The following is a 19673-nucleotide window of genomic DNA, read 5'->3' on the forward strand; positions in this document are numbered from 1 at the left end:
ACAATCATCAAAGAAACAACAAAAGCATTTCTTGAATTAACTGTCCACATCTTCACACATCTTACTCTGAAATAAGGAAACAACAACAGAAGAACAGCTGCCCAAGGTTATCCAGAGGTCTGGCATGAGAAGTCAAAGCACTCAAGTTCACTGTTCAAGCACATGGGTTTTCTGGCCCATGAGAGAAAAGCTCTTGCCTGGGAAAGTTTGCTTCAGATTAGAGCTAAATGGGCAATTAAGAAATTTCTTTACTACTGTTCATTTTTTAAATTTCTTGCACCATTAGAAAACTCAGTTTAAAATGTAATTGGACTTTTCTAAAGAAAAGAGATGAAAAATATAAAATGTCACCAATTTCTGTACGTTCTCATCCCACCTCCACCCTATATTCAATTAGGATTTATTGTGCAGTTACTCTATTAAAAAGCACACAGCTAACATTGAGAGGGATAAAAAGTGCACAAGACAGAGATGTATTTATTACCAAATAAGTTATGTCTGCATCTGTATTTACACACAATAAATTGAGGGTGTTTTGTTTGCTTATGTTTTTTTAAGTATCTGTGTGATTTACTTTACACACAGCAAGAGCACTGAAGGCCCTGCATGTGTCTAAATGAAAACTCCACACATTTGGCTTCAATAAAACCAGCAGTTTCTTGAAGATAGGTTCCAGCTATGAATTGTGCACATTTGTGTGCTGGAAAGGGTGAAAAGGGCAGTTTTCCGTGCTGCTGCCAATGGACTGAACAATTCGCAGTAGCCTGTGCTAGAGAACAACAACTCTGAGAAAACCGTTAATTTCCAACCTAGCTTGGTATACTTGAGTGAAATAATGTGATTTTTCTATTTACTCTTATTTTCTATCACACTTTTTCCAGTATAATGCTTCCCTGGAATTTTATAATCATGGGTTTTTGGGTGTTTTTTTTTTTATAATATGTTTTTATTGATTTTACAGAGAGGAATGGAGAGTTAGAAACATCGATCAGCTGCTTCCTGTACACCCCCTACTGGGGATCAAGCCCGCAACCAAAGTATACGTGCCCTTGGCCAGAATCAAACCCGAGACCTTTCAGTCTGAGGGCCAAAGTTTTATCCACTGAGCCAAACCGGTTAGGGCTATAATCATGGATTTCAATGATCTTGCTAGTGAAAAGAATGTCTGAAAATAGTGCTTACCAGATTAAGTAAAATTCAATTTCAGAACACGTCTAACTTTTGAGCATTAAAACCTTTTCTAGTCTTCTCCATCCACAATTAATATAGTACTAATTTGTTTAGGTAGTCACTCCTGGAAAGTTCTTCCTGAATTCATCCTGCAAACACAACATACACACACACACACACACACACACACACACACAGCCCCCACCAGTCTATTTGTTCTCTGTGGAAAATACCAAAAGAAAAGTTCAAACCCCTAAAGAAACCAATCTAGTAATGGAGAGAAAGAGAAAGGCAGGATTCTTAGTCTGGGGGTAGGGGTAGGGTAGGTAGAGGGGCTGTGATTGTTTTTCATAAATTCACTGGATGATTCCTGTGCATACTAAGGTTTAAGAACAAAGGTTTAAAAACTGTATTCATCCTCCCAAGAAAAGGCAATAAATCAATAATTATTTACCTTAAAAAAAAAAAAAAAAAAAAAAAGCTCACTACTGGATCATTCAAATTAGACAATCACTATGATTATATTTAAACTAGAGGCCCAGTGCATGAAAATTCATGCACTGGAGGTGGGGGTCCCCCTCAGCCCAGCCTGCCCCCTCTCACAGTCCAGGAGCCCTCAGGGGCAGGAGGTGACCTGGCGATCAGGGGAAGGCGATGCCCCCATCACACCTCTGCTGCTGCCACTGCCGGAAGCACAAGCCTCGGCCGTCCCTGGTTACCTGAGCCTCTGGCAGCCCTGGGCGGCTGGGGGGCTGAGGGGACTGGGGGACTCCGGAGGCAGGTACACGGCAAGGCCGGGCCTGGCCTTGCCACGTGCCTGCCGTCCCAGCGGGGCTGGAGGACTGGGCGCCGCCATCTTGTGGCTGTGGGTGGTGGGGCAGTCAATTAGCATACCCCCTCCTTATTGGCTGTGGGCACCGCCATCTTTGCAATGGCGTAGGGTCAATTAGCATATTCCCTCTTTATTAGATAGGATTCTGCTGCATAAATGAAGTACCTAGACATTAAATTAAGTATTGAAAAAACTATAAAACTATTATAAAAAGAACTAAACTAGAAATCAGAAAGGTAAGTCCAACTACTGCCACTTAATTTGAATAAGAATAAAAATCCTGCCTGCCCTTTATCTCAAAAAGTAATTAGATTAAGTGAAAACATACATGAATGTGTTTTGGAAAGGTTTTAAAAATTTGACCATATACCACTGGTCAAGGAACAAAACAGGCAATGAATTAACAGTGACTGGTTTTTAAAAATCAATTTTCAGGTTCCTAGAAAAATCACTTATGAAAAGAAAATATTTGCCAAGCTTTGTATATCTCAGTGGCTGCAGGAAATGACATTTTTTGCATAGTTTCAATATTCCTTTTATATTTTATATAAATATTATTACCATGTTCATAGTGTTTTGCATTTAGTTCCAGTTTTGCTCATATATATAGCTCTATGTAGTTAATATATGTAGGTCATTCTTTTTAACTCCTATATGGTACTTCATCATACCATAAAAGATACTACCCCCACCCCTGCAATTGAAGGATAGACTGTTTCCATTATTTTACTACCTCAATGACTTCTTCTTCCATGTCTCCATGGAAATGTGCAGGAATCTCTAGGGCACATACCTAGTGGAATGCTGGCCAGTATGGTACGGTCAATTTACCTGATATTGCCAAAATGTTCTCCAGGGTGGCTGCAGCAATTATATTCTCACCAACAGTGAACGATAATAAAATTGCTCTACATCTTCCTCAACACTTGATATTTTAGACTCATATTATGGTAGTTATGGAAAAGTCTGTTTTAACTTAAATTTCCTAACTATTAGTGTGATCACATGCTAACTGGCCATTTGAGTTTACAGTTTTGTGACTCACCTACCATTATCCTTGATTTTTCTACTGGGTTGTCTTTCTTTTTCTTATTGATTCAAAGCTGTTCATATATCATCTAGAATTTAACCCGTATAGGATACTGGCTATTTTCAGTAATTCTACCTGAAAACCCAACTACAATGGCTAGAATACACCAAAATCATTTTTCTCATATGACTATAAGTATGGAAGTAGGTAGTCCAGAGCTGATGTATCTAGTCAAGAATGTCATCAAGAACTAGCCTTTTATCCTCCTGCTCTCCCATCTTGAACAGGTGGCTTCAACATCTTGACTGCAGGACAGCTGCTGCAGCTCTAGACATTACATCCATATTCCAGACAGGGGTGGGCAGGCAACCAGAACCCATATTCCGAGAGTAAAGCTCCCTCCCTTTCCCATCACTTTATGTGGTCTAATGAGTGCTGTGATCCTGCCACAGAAGAAACTCACCCAGAAGATCATGTCAGTAGCAGCATCTCAAGACAGAAGGACTTCCTATGTTATATACTAGTGTTTCTAACTATCTGTCAGGAGGTCTAGCAAACAAGAATTAATGAAAAGCATTAAAAATCTTACATAGACTCAAAGAACCACATTCCAATATCTTGTGCAAAACTCTGCCCACAAACAACAAACTGATTCAAATTGAAAAATCAATCAGGAAAGTAAGGAAGGGTCATTATATATTTCTTTTCCTGTTGTCCTTCACCTTCCCTCCAAAATTAGTTCCATCTAATCTTTAGCGAACCAAAGATTTTAGTGTGTATAAATACAAACTTCCCTTTCCTGAAAAGAACTCTATGTCTACAGTAATATTTAACTTTCCTTTCATGTCAATTAAACACTTTTTAAAAACAAATAGCAGAGAAACCTGCCAATTTATAAGCGGCAGTCAGTCATAATTTTTCACTCATTCAGGATCTATTTATTGAACATTCCCTACGACTCAGGTATTGGGCTAAACTGTGAGAAAAAAGGAGGAAGGTAAAACCTGGCCTGTGTTCTCAAAGCACTCCCAGTCATGGTTAGAGCTGGAAATCAAGACATAATTATAAAGTGGTATGAAAGGTCTACAACACAGGCAGAACCACAGAGGAAGGAGAAACCAACTGCAACGGGGGTGAGGACAGTGCAAGAACACACCAGGATGATCACCTTTTCAACTAAACTTTGAAGGTCAGTACCAGTCTGACAGATGAGGAAAAGGAAAAGCACACGAGGGTTTAACAGCTACAAAAGCCCAAGCCATGAAACAATATGGCATGTTCATGAAGAAAACGAGTCAGTTGTAATTTGGTGTCACTAAAGCATTGGGTTTATGGTTGAAATTGTTGGGAAATGAGGGTACAGAGCTGCCAGGAAGGAGGGCTGCTCACTAAAAAGAATCTTGCATCGAGGCCAAGGAAGAGGCTAAGGCACTAGTAAACGTCCCCTGCTCAAGAGGTTCCCATAACTAGGCATTTGTGTCAAAGAATGGCATGTGACAGAGGTGAATAAGCAGGACCACAAGTCAAAGGGATTTACTGATAGCACCTATCTCATAAATTGAGTGTGGGGTTTAAATGAATCAAAACGTTCTAGTTGTATTACAGTACCTAGTAAGAGTCAAAGAGTTTGTGTCAGCTAGAGATCTATTCACTAGCCCATGACTATTTATGCTTTAACAATCAGGTTACCCAAATACACAGAGAGATACCTAAGAGCATGGACCACCATGTCTTATTAAAGTTTATTTCCCAAACCTTTACTGCCAACAATTCCTTTAACAGATGGCAAAGGCCTACAATGAACTAAAAATTCTACTAAGTACTGGGTACTCTTATACAGTCCAATCCCAGCTACTCTCAGGGCCTCACTGAGGAAGTTATATTTAAAGGTAATACCTGACACCCGGCTGGCGTGACTAAGTGGTTGAGTGTTGACCTATGAACCAGGAGGTCGTGGTGTGATTCCAGTCAGGGCACATGGCTGGGTTTCGAGCTTGATCCCCAGAAGGGCGTGCAGGAGGCAGCCAATCGATGATGTTTCTCTCTCATTGATATTTCTATCTTGCTATCCCTCTCCCTTCCTCTTTCTCTAAAAATCAATAAAAACATATTTTCAAAAAATAAAGATATGCCCTGGCCGGCTTGGCTCAGTGGATAGAGCGTCAGCCTGCGGATTGAAGGGTCCCAGGTTCAATTCCGGCCAAGGGCACATGCCTGGGTTGCGGGCTTGATCCCCAGTGGGGAGCGTGCAGGAGGCAGCCAATCAATGACTCACTCTCATCATTGATGTTTCTTTTTCTTTTCTTTTTTTTTTAAATATAGTTTATTGATTTTTTACAGAGAGGAAGGGAGAGAGATAGAGAGCCAGAAACATCGATGAGAGAGAAACATCGACCAGCTGCCTCCTGCACATCTCCCACTGGGGATGTGCCCACAACCCAGGTACATGCCCTTGACCGGAATCGAACCTGGGACCCCTCAGTCCGCAGGCCGACGCTCTATCCACTGAGCCAAACCGGTTTCGGCCATCATTGATGTTTCTATCTCTCCTTCTCCCTTCTTCTCTGAAATCAATAAAGAAATATATTTTTAAAAAAAATAAAGATAATACCTGAGGATGAGAAAATGCCAGCTGTAGGATTATGTTTTTATTCTCTACTTATATCCTCAACTGATGTTTAATAATAAATAACCTCCTCCTTAATACACTTCTATTTAGATTCAAAGACATCCTTCACTGAAATCTGTTTTTTAGTCCACTTCCTCTATGTTCCTCATTCTGTATGGTATCGTTCCAAAACACAGTCCAGCCCACATCCTTCTTCACTGGAGGCCTCATTCTATGATGTTTATTTCAAGTTTGTGGTATATGTTTTTAAAGCCATGTGCTTTTTATTATTATTGTTTTCATATAAATTATCTAATTGAGAGGGAATGCCAGATAGTGGTTAAGAGTGTAAGCTCAGTAGTCAAACACCTACAAGTCCCAACTCCACCTTTGGTAAGTGTGTGATCGTGGCTGCCTCTCTAGCCTATCTCCCTTCCCATATAACAGGGATAAAGGAATTTAATTCCTAACTTATTTTCAAGATTAAATGAGATGCTGCATAGAAAAATACTTAGCATAATACCACAATGTTAGACAGTTGGTTATTAATCATTAAACCAACATCCTAAGGAACTTAAGGCATGGATTACCTTTTTAAAGCAGACTTGCTCAAGATCACACAGCCATTATTTTTAATGGAGTCTGCCCAAATGTACATTCTGACCTTAATCAATCACCAAAATCACAATTTCTAACCAATAGCCCATATTCAGTTCCACTTGGATGATCTATTTTGGCTTTGTCAAAAATCAATCAACTTCCCACAGAATCGACTCCCACTTAAGCTTTCACTTCTGAATTGCCTCTAATTCGATCTTCTCCTTCACCCACATTTGCCATAAGTAGCGTCTGTCACGTGTTCTTTGGATAGATCAGTAGAGTCATCCCTTTGATCTTCATTCCCACAGTAAATCCTCTGTGGCAAGCTCTGTAAGGTAAGGAAATACTGCACAAGAAGCAAGGCAACCTCAGAGCTAGAATATCATTGTGAGCAGAAGTTGAACGCCTGAGCTGGCCTTCTGGTTTTACTTCTCTTCCAGCAGTCTTGGATTATTTGAAACTAGAGGCCCGGTGCACAAAACTAGAGGTCCCTCAGCCCGGCCTGTGCCCTCTCGCAGTCTGGGACCCCTCGGGGGATGTCTACCTGCTGGCTTAGGCCTGCTCCCTGGGGGACTGGGCCTAAGCTGGCAGTCAGACATCCCTCTGGCAGCCCGGGAGCCCTCAGGGAATGTCCACTTGCCAACAGGGAGCAGACCTAAGCTGCAGTCAGACATCCTTAGCACTGCTGAGGAGTTGGAGGAGGCTCCCTCCACCACCTCTGTACTGGTAGCCGTCAGCCTGGCTTGTGGCTGAGCAGAGCTCCCCCTGTGGGAGCGCACTGACCACCAGGGGGAAGCTCCTGCATTGAGCGTCTGGCCCCTGGTGGTCAGTGTGTGTCATAGTGACCAGTCATTCCCAGTCACTCTGCTGTTAGGGTCAATTTGCATATTACCTTTTTATTATATAGGATAGAGGCCTGGTGCACAGGTGGGGGCCGGCTGGTTTGCCCTGAAGGGTGTCCCGGATCAGGGTGGGGGTCCCGCAGGGGGGCCTGGCCAGCCTGGGTGAGGGGGTGATGGCTGTTTGCAGGCTGGCCACAGCCCCTACAGGGTGGGGGGTCCCGCTGGGTGCGTAGCCAGTCTGAGTGAGGGGCTGATGGCTGTTTGCAGACTGACCAAGGCCCCCACTGGGGACCCTCACCCCATGAGGGTGTGGCCAGCCTGGGTGAGGGGCTGATGGCTGTTTGCAGGCTGGCCACAGCCTCTTCAGGTTGGGGGTCCTCGCTGGGGTGCCTGCCAGCCTGGGTGAGGGGCTGATGGCTGTTTGCAGGCTGGCCACGGTCCGCAGCCACCCAAGCTCCCAGTGGAGGCTGGTTGGAAGCAGGTATCTGGGATTTATTTATCTTCTATAATTGAAACTTTGCTGCCTTTAGCGGAGGCCACAGCTGGCCAGGCAGGCGGGAAGCTTGGCTTCCTCCATCGCCGGGGCAACCAAGCCTCCTGCTTGCTCCAGCTCTGTGGCTGCCGGCCGCCATCTTGGTTGGGTTAATTTGCATATAGTCGCTCTGATTGGCTGGTGGGCGTGGCTTGGGGCATAGCGAAGTTACAGTCAATTTACATGTTTCTCTTTTATTAGATTAGATTGCACACAGTTCACAGGGGCAAAAGGAAACCTTTAACAGCACAGAAAAATCAGCACAAAGTGGATCAAAGCAAAGCTGTGCAAAATTACCTAAAAGTTACCAAACATCCCCTACATCACTAAGACTTGAAGCACCATGATTGAGATTATTAAAATGACTTAAGAAAAGTATTTCAATCTTAAGAGTGGTCAGCAATGAGTAGACAAATTAAGAGGGAGAGAGTATGTGGTCAGACTGAGTGCTTTTAACAAGAATAGCCTTATCGTGAGGATTAATGAAGACAGGGACTGGATCCATCTTGCTGATGTCGAATAAATAAGACAAAGCACCTAGCCCAGGAACCAGCTGATAACGTATACAAAAAACAGCACTAAATTACTCATAAGTCATCTATTAACATTACAGCCAACCTTCCAGTTCTGATTCCACACTCACAACTCACCACCTGACATGTGCCAGCCACGTGGCCAACATGGAGAACACACACTAGACAGGATGATGCACATATTTATTCCTCTTGTCCATTATATTTCCCACTATAATAAGTTGACTTTCTAATAAAAAAGTTAATGTTTTTTTATAGAAGTTGAGTTTCTGGGTTTTTATTTTTCTTGCTTGACTGGGAGGAGGAACAGCAAGATTCAGCTTTCCCAAGCCCCATTATTAATGTGATACTGACTGACACAATTGAATTTGTATCTCTAAGGCAGAGACTCTGGGTTAAAGTGAACTGAACAACATAAATGTTATGCCATGAGAGAAGATACTGTGTCGGTCTGTCCTGGTGTACAACACCAATTCAGGGCTTTCACACAAACCATTCTGCACATCTATGCCAAATCCAATTCATCTTTTTAAAATGTTATTTCATTTTGCCACAGTTTTAACTCCTCTAGTCTGTAATGAAGGTCCTAGCCACAGTATCGCCCTCTGCATTAATCCCAGGCTTAGCACAGACTGCATCATTTCACCAAGATCTTTCTGTTCCCCCACCCCCTTGTCCAATCTAATTCATCGAGTCTTTCCAAACTTCTTCCATTACTGTAAATTCCTTTAGGTACCTCAATAATACTTACTATTTGGTCTTAAAATTACTCTGTCATTGTTTCAGTTACTTAACTCATTGTTTAACATTATATAAACTCAAATACAAAAATTCTTACCACTTTTATATCCCTCATTCTCAGTACATACTATGTAAGGGACCAGACAAAATACACAGGAAGAATACATGTTTTTGTAACATGCATGAAAGGTACTTGCTGATAACCAAATACTGAAAAGTCAAATATCCTGTCCATATTAGGGTTGGATTTGAATTTTCTTTCCTTTCCCTCTATAAGCCAAACTATTAAGTGTAATTCATTCCTTTAAATATGAAATAAACTTAATCATAACAGTAAGGCCTATCATTTAGACTCACATCTAAGTGTATATCACATCCAAGTATGTAATAATACAACAAAAGCTGGCAATCAGGCAAATAAGTTTCCTTTCCACAGGGCCAGGCATCAACAAACTGTTATAGCTCCCCCTAGAACACAAAAGACTGGGTCTCAGTGGGCTGTTGCCTAGGAAGTCAAACAATTATTACCCATTACATCACAAACCTCCAGAGATCCAACTGTTTGCCAAAAAGATACAAGGCCAATGGTAAAAGCAGCCAATGATTAACAGTGATTCCATGAGCCACACATCACAGCAATACGACTGGCAACACTCTGAAAAGTTTAAATGAACATTAGATCAGTCAAAATGAATACAAGTGTTGTTTACGTTCTAGTCCCAATGTCTATCTCAAGATAACACTTTACTAAAGGGTAATACTTAGCTCGTTCATCTTTCTTAAATGAAGGACAGACTTTTAATCCTGATTCAGTGTCCATGCCATATCGTGATTAAACCCTTTCTGCATCACATCAGAAAACATGTAAAGCAACTATGCTCTTTCATAATAATTGTTCACAAAAGCTATGTTTGCATGCGATTTCTTAGGTAAATATGTGTTTTAAAACAGTATTGCCTTAAGATAGTCCCCAAACTAGGAAAACTTCAATTTATTGAGCCAAACAAAATAAAATCCACAAAAATGTTTTGAGTTCCTAGGCCAGTAATAGAAAAATTTAACAATGAACATGAGTTTAATTTCCCCTCCCCAACTTTACAAGAATTGTCTAACAAGTATTTATTCATGTTTGCAAGTTTCACAATATTCCAAGGCCAATTCAACTTTCTGCTGATACCGAACTTTAAATAGTTTATCCAAAACTGCCAAGAACTAAAATATTTTCAAAGAAGGCAAAGTGAAAATTCTGTATCATAACTTCTATCATTAGTGCCTAAGCAAAAATTCAAACACTCACCATATAGTAATATACTTATTTGGTGGCTGAAAATACAGTTTCAAAAGATCTGACCAAAAAAAATATGGTAAGACTAAACAGAAAGCCAGAGTTCCAATATGTTTTAATAAATGAGATATCTAAGTTTAAGAGTTAGCAGTTATAATTTACTAGAGGCCCGGTAAACAAATTCATGCATGGGTGGGGTCCCTCGGCCTGGCTGGTGATTGGGGCCAATCAGGGCACTCTCACCCAGTCCCGATCAGGGCTGATCGGGCCGGCCAGCCATGGGGAAGGGACCATGGAAGGTTGGCCAGCCGCAGGAGGTTGGCTGTGGGAGCACACTGACCACCAGGGGGCAGCTCCTGCATTGAGTGTCTGCCCCCTGGTGGTGAGTGCATGTCAAGCTACCAGCCAGTTGTCTGGTCATAACTGTCGCTTAGGCTTTTATATATATAGATAAGGTTGATTTGTCCTTTATTAGTGCTATGAACAAAGAGATGATATCAAGTCAACAACTCACACATTACCAATCACTATAGAGCAACATCAAGATTACTGACACCTTCTAAGAATTAATATCTGTTTTAAAAGACTCTTTACAGAAAAAGCAAAGCAATTATTAGGCCTCTTAGAAAAGTATAAGCCAAACAAGTCCTTTGTAACACAGGTACGCTGCAATTTTCTGTTTTGTGTACAGAACTCATTTCCCTCCCTGAGACTACCTTGTCATGTGCTATCTGTCACTAATGGGTTGGATCATCCCTCAGTGTGACAATTTTGCTCTCCTGGGAATAAAATAATAAAATAAAAATATCCCTTTGTCTGATGTGCAGTACATACTAGACCAGGGGTGGGCAAACTTTTTGACTCGAGGGCCACAATGGGTTCTTAAACTGGACCGGAGGGCCAGAACAAAAGCATGGATGGAGTGTTTGTGTGAACTAATATAAATTCAAAGTAAACATCATTACATAAAAGGGTACGGTCTTTTTTTTTTTTTTTTTTTTAGTTTTATTCATTTCAAACGGGCTGGATCCAGCCTGCGGGCCGTAGTTTGCCCACGGCTGTACTAGACTATAAAAGAAGTTGACTCTAACTGGTTTGTTATTTTAAAAGGGAAAATGTTAACTATAAATGCTTGATGGAATCATTAAATGTGATCCAGTTCTCTTTGAAAACTAAGACACTATATTGTTTTAAGTGCATGTCCTTCACCAAAGTAGCCCTCAAACAACATAACTTTATATCTCCATAATCAGAAAAAAGAAGGTTATGCAGTCCCTAAAACATATAGCACATTGCCCTGGCCAGTATGGCTCCGTTGGAGCCTTGTCCCATGCACAGAAGGTCATGGGTTTGATTCCCAGTCAGGGCTCGTAAGGGAGGCAACCGATTGATGTATCTCTCTCAAGTCTATGTTTATCTCTCTCTCTACATTACTCTGACACTAAAATCAATACTTTTAAAAATTAATGGAAAAAAACATATCTCACATTACCTAAATTGTATACTAAATTACAGCAGTTTCATGGAAAATTCTTCAGGGTACATCACTACAAATACATCCTATATCAGTGGTTCTCAACCTTCCTAATGCCATGACCCTTTAATACAGTTCCTCATGTTGTGGTGACCCCCAATTTCATTGTTACAAATTGAACATAATTAAAGCATAGTGATTAATCACAAAAACAATATGTAATTATATGTGTTTTCCGATGGTCTTAGGTGACCCCTGTGAAAGGGTCGTTCAACCCCCAAAGGGGTCGTGACCCATAGGTTGAGAACTGCTGTCCTATATAATAAAAGGCTAATATGCAAATTGACTGAACTGCAGAACAACCGGTCGCTATGACACACACTGACCACCAGGGGACAGATGCTCAACGCAGGAGCTGCCCCCTGGTGGTGAGTACGCTCAGCCAAAAATCCTGAGCTGGGCTCACGACTGGTGAGTGCAGGCTTAGGTTCACTCCTCATGGGGAGCGGGCCTAAGCCGTCAGTCGGACATCCCTGAGGGCTCCTGGACTGCAAGATGGCACAGGCCAGGCTGAGGGACCCCTCCCACCAAGTGCACTAATTTTGTGCACTGGGCCTCTAGTATTTACATATATATTTTCTCTTCATTATTGCTCTCTGATCATACTTGATAATTAGATGACTCAAATGTTGTAATTACTTAGTCATGTTTCTCACTCTGAAATAATGTGAACTTGTCATGCCTTTATCCCTTGTGTCCCCAATTCTCCACAAATCCTATAAAAGTCTTACTAGCATTTGTGAATGGCCAAATTACTGAGGGTACACCACAAAGACTGCTCACTAGCTGGAAAAGGCTGCAAAGTAAAAAGGGGTCTACTCTTAAGGTAGCACAATTCTCTCTGGGGGTTTTGGTGATTGGATCAGAGAGTAAACATTTCAGCTGTCCCATCTTCCAATCAGTGTAACTCATTGGTGATAACACTAGAGAGGAGAATATTAAAAAGAAAAGGAAAATCTTAAACATTCCATATTTACATGGGTATTTTCCTCCCTAGTTTCTCTGTCTTTTCCAAAATTCTGGTAAGGAAATACAAGATGTTTATTTCCTTATGACTTACTTCCTTCTTTGGTGGCTATACTTGGGGAAAGCATTAAGTGAATGCTGAGGCCTTCTCTGTTTGCTTAGGAGTGAAAAGTTTAAAGTTTAGTGTTTATTTTACAAAAACCTGAATATATCACCCTACTCCCCACTTGAGCATTTGTGAAAAAGTGTTTTAAGTAAATTCCACTAGTCAGATCTGAAGAATCACTTTGGGTAAATAGTACATTACTCACTATTCAAAAGCTCAATTTACATTCTACAATTTTATTGTATGGAAATAAAAATTTTAAAGCATGCAGGAAGGATCAGAGCTATCAAAGCTCTATTTTTAAACTGCCAGGTTAATTCCAGAAATTAAAAGTGCATTTTCCTCCATGTTGTCCTGAATATGATTCCCATGTCAAAGATGACTTTAATTTTATACATTTACTTTGGAATATTTGAGAAGCCTGTCAAATTACAGAACAACTGCTTGCATAAACATTCCAGGGACATTTAACTGCTACCAAACTGCTGAAAGTTGATCTTTAATAGGCCACAGATGTTGGTGCCACACTAAATCTGAACCAAGATTCGATTATTCTGGGCCCTCTGTGCAACAATGAAATCCTCAGGGGAGGATCTGTTTTGTTTTTACATACAGTGCCCCCTCCCCAACCCAATAAGGATAATATGTGCATTGCAGCAATCTACAAACACATGTACACACACTTTCCTGCTGCCTGAACCTCCTGCTCTCACCACTGCCTCTCAGACCCTTGGTTTGAAAGTATTCAAAAGCAACTATTGAAGCAGGTGCTCCATAACTTGCCAAAACTATATCAACAAGCTTTTACTGAAATTATTTCTGACTAAATAGCTAGAACTTAAAAGGGTAACAGCTTGTTACAGCTTCAGAAAGCAGAAACTTAGGGATAAGTCATTTTTGTATAAGCTTTCCTTTGTATGGTAATAAAATCAAAGTAAAATATGCAGCTTCCCCTGCATATCTTAGATCCTCAAATAGTTTCTTTTAAATTCACTGCATTTCTAAATAAGCAATTTCTCAAGCACTTACTTTAGTAATAAATAATTTTCTTAATCTGCATCATGTATATAATGACTTCAGCAGACTCATCTTGTAAAATGCACTTGTAGTCAAATATAAGTACATGTCAACAGCAACAGCTGCTAATAAATTAAATGACATCCTCCACCTAGAGGTGCCAAAGGTTCTTACGGATTCACGAGGTTATAGAGAATAGCAGGGAATGTTAAAATGTAGCACAGTGCTAAATACCTAGTATGTACTTCTTAAAAAGGCAATCTGATTGAACTATTGGTTTAAGTATAAAGAACAGATTTACCTAAACATCTGTTTAAATCAATGGGTAGAAAAGTAAGGAAACAGGTAAGAATGAGAAAATATGCAAATATTAAAGAAGGCATAAAAGAGAAAGCTACTTACATAACAGCTAGAGACCAAAAAAAAAAAGCCACAGAAAAGGCTCAAATATAATCAAACACAGAGGTAATCAATTCAATAGTTTTTTTGCGAATAAGTGGTTGAGAGAATACATGCTAAATTTTAAGTAGAATTATATTTATTTAATTAACTGGAGATAATAGAATCCAATTCATTAAAAGCAAGAAATTAAAAAAATGAAGCTCAGAATTACTTTCCAAGGTTATATGACTGGATGGATTAATGATAAAATAAGAACTAAAACCATTCAGATCTTTTGTCTCCTAAACTAATGCTCTTTCTACACTCAGTTGAGCTTGAACATTTTACTTATCCTCTCTCTGAAGACATAGATAGCATTCACTTCAAATAAGGTTATTTGAAAGTTCTGAAATGTATTTATACTTCAAAGTTCACACTATAAGTCTTAAATCTACCTCTCTTCAATGGGGAGGCCTCATTCTCATACTCCTGATCACTAAAGAATTAAGCTGGCACAATACCTTATGGGGGTTATTACAAAAGAACAAAAACAACTAAACTCAAATCCTAGAAAAATGGAAAACCAATATGCCTAAACAGCTTAAGGGTTTCGCTTTGCTAACAGGCAGAAGGGACAAAAGATTTTTCATATCTAACTGCTGACTTCAAAAGGACAAGCATTCACCTAACCCACATTTATAATCAAAATGTACTTTTGCAGAGCTCAAGCATCCCACCAATTTGGAAGTTTTCGGTTAAGAAGACAGTTCAAGCTCCTATTTTGAGAAAGGTACTCAAAATCTCTCTTGGTTAAAAAAGGCCAATCTTATATGCAAAAGTATTTGCTAACACTCTGGTTCAGTTGTAGACTCAGGACAACTTGAGACGGTCACACCCAACACAACAATGAACAAAGCCAAAAGACAATGTGCAACTGAGATTCTCTTGCAAACTCTCACAGATAAGTAAATGCATAATATGCCAGTACAGCCACTAAACAGGGAAAGTTGATGGAACTCTCCTGCCCACATCATTCCACATCAATCAACCCCATACTTGTATCCCCTTCCTAGGTCTAGTGCCTAAATTTGAGAAAAGCTTCACTTGTCACCTTTGGCTTCCCCACTGTATACCAATGCTATGACCTTTAAAACGTGGTCACCAAGTTCCCACCTATCCAACTGAAATCAATAAATATTTACTGAGCTCTTCTATGACAGATACTGTAGGAGATACAAAGACATTCGTGACCCGTTCACTGTTATCAAGAGCCTTACAATCCAGTGGAAAAAACTAAAGATGTTTACACTTAAAAGACTACAAACAGTTCAGATGAGCTTTGCTCTGGGATCAGACCCAACTGAGTTCAAACCTAAGTCTTGACATTTTAAGACTTTTCCTCTCTATACCTATTTCCTTATTTCTGTAACATGGATAACAATACCTACCATGGCATGATTGTGAGGTACAAATGAAATTAGCAACGTGTTTATTAGCACAGTGACCATTGCTAAGTAAGCACTCAAACATAAGCAATGTCACTGTTAATTATTATCACAATAGCAGCACGAATGCTGCCACAACAAAATAGCTGACATATAAGCTATGCCTTGGACAGTATGATTCACTTCCACAGGGAGGGTTAAAAAGAATTGGCTCTTAAGCATACAAATGCTTATCATTTTTTGGAAAACTGAAAAAAATATCAGGCTCAACTATTAATTATCATTATTTATTTTTTTCAAAAATGATATTCATATGTATACTTCAAAAGATCAAAATATTTAAGGATCATGTTCATGGAAAAAATCTTTAATAATTTCCAACAGACACTTCAGAGAAGAGTAATGGCTTTACCAAACATTACATTACTTAAAAATATTTGTCTAAAAAACAAAACATAATAATAGGTAATAGCTTACATATTATTCAGAAGTAGGAGGTTGCAGAGGGTAGATTTCATTGTGATTTTTTTTAAAATTTCTAATTTACTGACCTCTATTTGTTTTTACTGAAGCAACTTTATCTCATATATTCCCTTTAAGATGCTTCAAATTCCATGTTATAGTGACAGGGAAAACAACCAACTCTCTAAATACATATACTAGTATTTCTCATACAAAAGACACCAAACGTCGACAGTCTTATATGATAAATCCAGTACAGATTTCAATTGCACTAATTCACAGTTCATCAATATCACAAATAGAAAAGAAATGAATCATTCTTCCAGTTGCTGTCACCATTTGAAAATTTACAGAATGAACTTTATTTGTTAGATATGACAATATTCATATATACTCTGCAATTAAAGCAATTTCACATATATTTTAAATGATGACTTTTGTACAAAAAATGTAAATGTCTTCTTATAGATATAAAAATGATCTCAAAAGGTTATTTTACAGACCAACTATGTCTAACACTGAAAAGGAATTCTCTAACTAAAATACAGTATAATCTCTTTTATTTACTACAAAATTTAACTCGCTGATGAATAAGTACAGAATTCCATAATACTTCTTTCTATTCTTAGAGAAGAAGTGGTTTTCAAGGCACAACATTTTGCTTTTATTAGTATGGTACGCAGCTGTATTATTTGTACTTCTGCCCACCATTCAGTAAGTATTCAAAGAATTAAAAAACTGGCAATTCAAATTTAAAACTTAACAGAAGAGTCATGATAGTCACTACGGGAGCATAATGATAAAACTGAGCCACATTTATTTTGGAAAAGAAAACCTACTAAGCTGAATAGAACTATTATTGCCTATGGGATGGACCATTATTCACATTAAATGGACAAAGAAAACTCATTTTATAAAACATGCTTTTGAAAATGTCAGACAGTGTCTTCCCAGAGTTTGGAAACATGACACAAGTATTATGATGTACAAAACCAGTCTTCACAAATTCAGTTAACTCTTGATGAAACCTCATCTGTTTACTCAAATCAGAGGAAATAAAGCTGTCTGCAGGAAGCAAGGCAGCAGCTTATTGATCCAGCATTACAAGGGTCACCTTCTCCAAGTGGAATGTTTAGCTACATTATGTTGAAATACAAAGCAAAGGTTAGGATGCAAACACCTTCTCATTTCCTCTGAGAATGGGACTCTATAACTGAGTACGTGTTACTAAGGAAATACAAAAATTTTTAGATGTGACATTGGAATTGTGGTTTGGTTTTGTTTTAAATGCTTACCCATCACAGACATATAAAAAAAGTATTTATGGATGAAGTGATTGCTATAATACCTGGGATTTGCTTTAAAACAATCCAGCATGGAACAGGATCGGGAAACAGGGACTTGGGGGTACACAGATGACATAAAATTGACCATGTCAATAATTAGCTAGAGGACTGGTACGTGGAAATTCATTGTTCTATCCCATCTCTTTACGTGTGTATATGCTTCCATTTTAAAGTTTTCAAAAAAAAGATGAAGAATGCAGGCAATGAAACCTAAATCAGAGCATCTTCACCTAATCACAGAATGTTCTTCACACGCTACCTAATGAACACCAACCAAAATAAAATAATATAAAACTTAGCAAAAAATTTACCAACACTGACAAAAGAAAAATGGTGTAAGGCAGGGGTGGGCAACCTTTTTGTGAGTGCGTGCCAAAACCAGCAAAATCTCTGACTTAAAATTCTCCTGCGTGCCAACCCTAATTTTTTGAGAACATGTTACGCCTAATTGATATCTCTTAAGGTGTATGTATGTGAAGAACCTTGAAGAAATAATAAAGTTCATTCGAGCGACAAAAACAGAGTATATGATGAAAAATACATTTATTTTTTAATGTATACATGTACACTGATAGTCCGACTGAAAACTTTATGACTCCGTTTGATATTATCAGTGGGACTTTTGCTGCTGCATCACTGATGACAGAGATTTTACATCAGGTATATATTTCGTGACCTTCAGAGATATGCACGAGCTACTACTTTCATCCGCCAGGCTACTCCTATTACGAGACTTAACAAAATTCATCACTGAGAACAAAGATTCACAATTGTAAATGGAAGATTATAAGAGAGGGTTTCGCGTGCCAGCAAAAGTTACTGGCGAGCCATGTTTGGCACGCGTGCGAGGGGTTGCCCACCCCTGGTGTAAGGACTGTGCTTCAAACCTCACAACAAATGAAAAAAAAGAGAAGATTCTGATGAATAGCAATGCGAGTCCATACTCAACATTTTAAAAGTATACTAAACATGCGGAGGGAAAAACTAGGTGGTGAGAATACGAATGTTCATTATACGATTTTTCTCTATTTATTTGTACATTTTAAATTTTCCACAATAAAAAGGAAGAATAAAAATATCCTTCAAAAGGATCACTGCAGAACACATTCATGTGATTTCCCACATATGTTATTTGCTTTCTAACTTGCCCTTTTCCCACTTTTATCCTTTTACTTCCAACTGCCAAGGACGAAGGGAGAAGTAACTTAGTCACTAACAATACTTGCTTATTGGGTGGGAAATTTAACTAGCAAAATTAAACTGTTTCCATATTGTTTTAGAAAAATCAAGACTGATCTTACTATGAAATGTCACACTTTAACTGAAAAACGGGCTTGAGGTCTACAGAAATTACCATGGCATCTGCTTTCTTCCTTTCTCTTTTGGCAACTAACTTAACTAGAAACTCTTGTGTAATTTGTATTTGGATGTGGTATTTGCACAGGATTATTATCTTCCCAGATTTCTAAGTGGTTCCAGCTGTTTCTATAGTGAATTTGATTTAGGATAATTTCAGAAAATGAAGAACTAAGAAATCCAATCGCCTTTACAATTGCTTTGGTATTACTTTTTGAGTGATTTTAAGAAAGAACAGAACCAATGAAATACTCATGGCAAAAAGATATTTTAAAAAGTGAACTTGAAGCTGATTTTAAAAACCTCTATAGTAACTACCAATTCACAGGACAGAGAAACAGGCTAAACTATACCACAGAGATGAAATCAGAAAAATAAAAATAATAGGAATGATGTAGGATAGTGATGGCAAACCTTTTGAGCTCGGCGTGTCAGCATTTTGAAAAACCCTAACTTAACTCTGGTGCCGTGTCACATATAGAAATTTTTTGATACTTGCAACCATAGTAAAACAAAGACTTATATTTTTTATATTTATTTTATATATTAAAGTGCAATTTAACAAAGAAAAATCAACCAAAAAAATGAGTTCGCGTGTCATAGGTTCGCCATCACTGATGTAGGACAAGCACTCTAGGTTCTTCAAAATAATTGATTACAAGGAAATACAAGGTGGGAAAAAATAGGTTTACAGTTCTGCATACGTGAAACAAGAGTTCATTCTTGTATTATTATTTATTATTATATTATGTATTTGTATTACAAGTGTAAACCTATTTTTGCTCACCCTTGTATAAAAGAGAAAGAACTTATAAATTATACAAAATCACTATAAACAATATATAGATCTAATTTGAATCCTAACTCAAACAAAAAAGTATGAAAGA

The 19673-nt window shown here is 38.7% G+C and overlaps 1 protein-coding gene across 16 annotated transcripts in view; it reads right to left on the reverse strand.

Annotated features, from left to right (window-relative positions):
• Window positions 1-19673, reverse strand: part of EPB41L2 (erythrocyte membrane protein band 4.1 like 2) — a 192553-nt gene that overhangs the window by 154026 nt on the left and 18854 nt on the right. Inside the window, exon 1 of one of the 16 annotated variants that reach the window (XM_070417675.1) lies at window positions 9433-9490. The exons of the other annotated variants lie outside the window; for them this stretch is intronic. The gene's annotated coding sequence lies outside the window, so the exon portion shown is untranslated. Of the gene's footprint in view, window positions 1-9432; window positions 9491-19673 lie in introns of those variants that run through there. 16 annotated transcript variants of the gene reach the window in all.

The sequence above is a fragment of the Myotis yumanensis genome, unplaced genomic scaffold (assembly GCF_028538775.1).
Source record: "Myotis yumanensis isolate MYYU_CA2020_CCGP unplaced genomic scaffold, mMyoYum1.0.hap1 SCAF_6, whole genome shotgun sequence".
NCBI lineage: Eukaryota > Metazoa > Chordata > Mammalia > Chiroptera > Vespertilionidae > Myotis > Myotis yumanensis.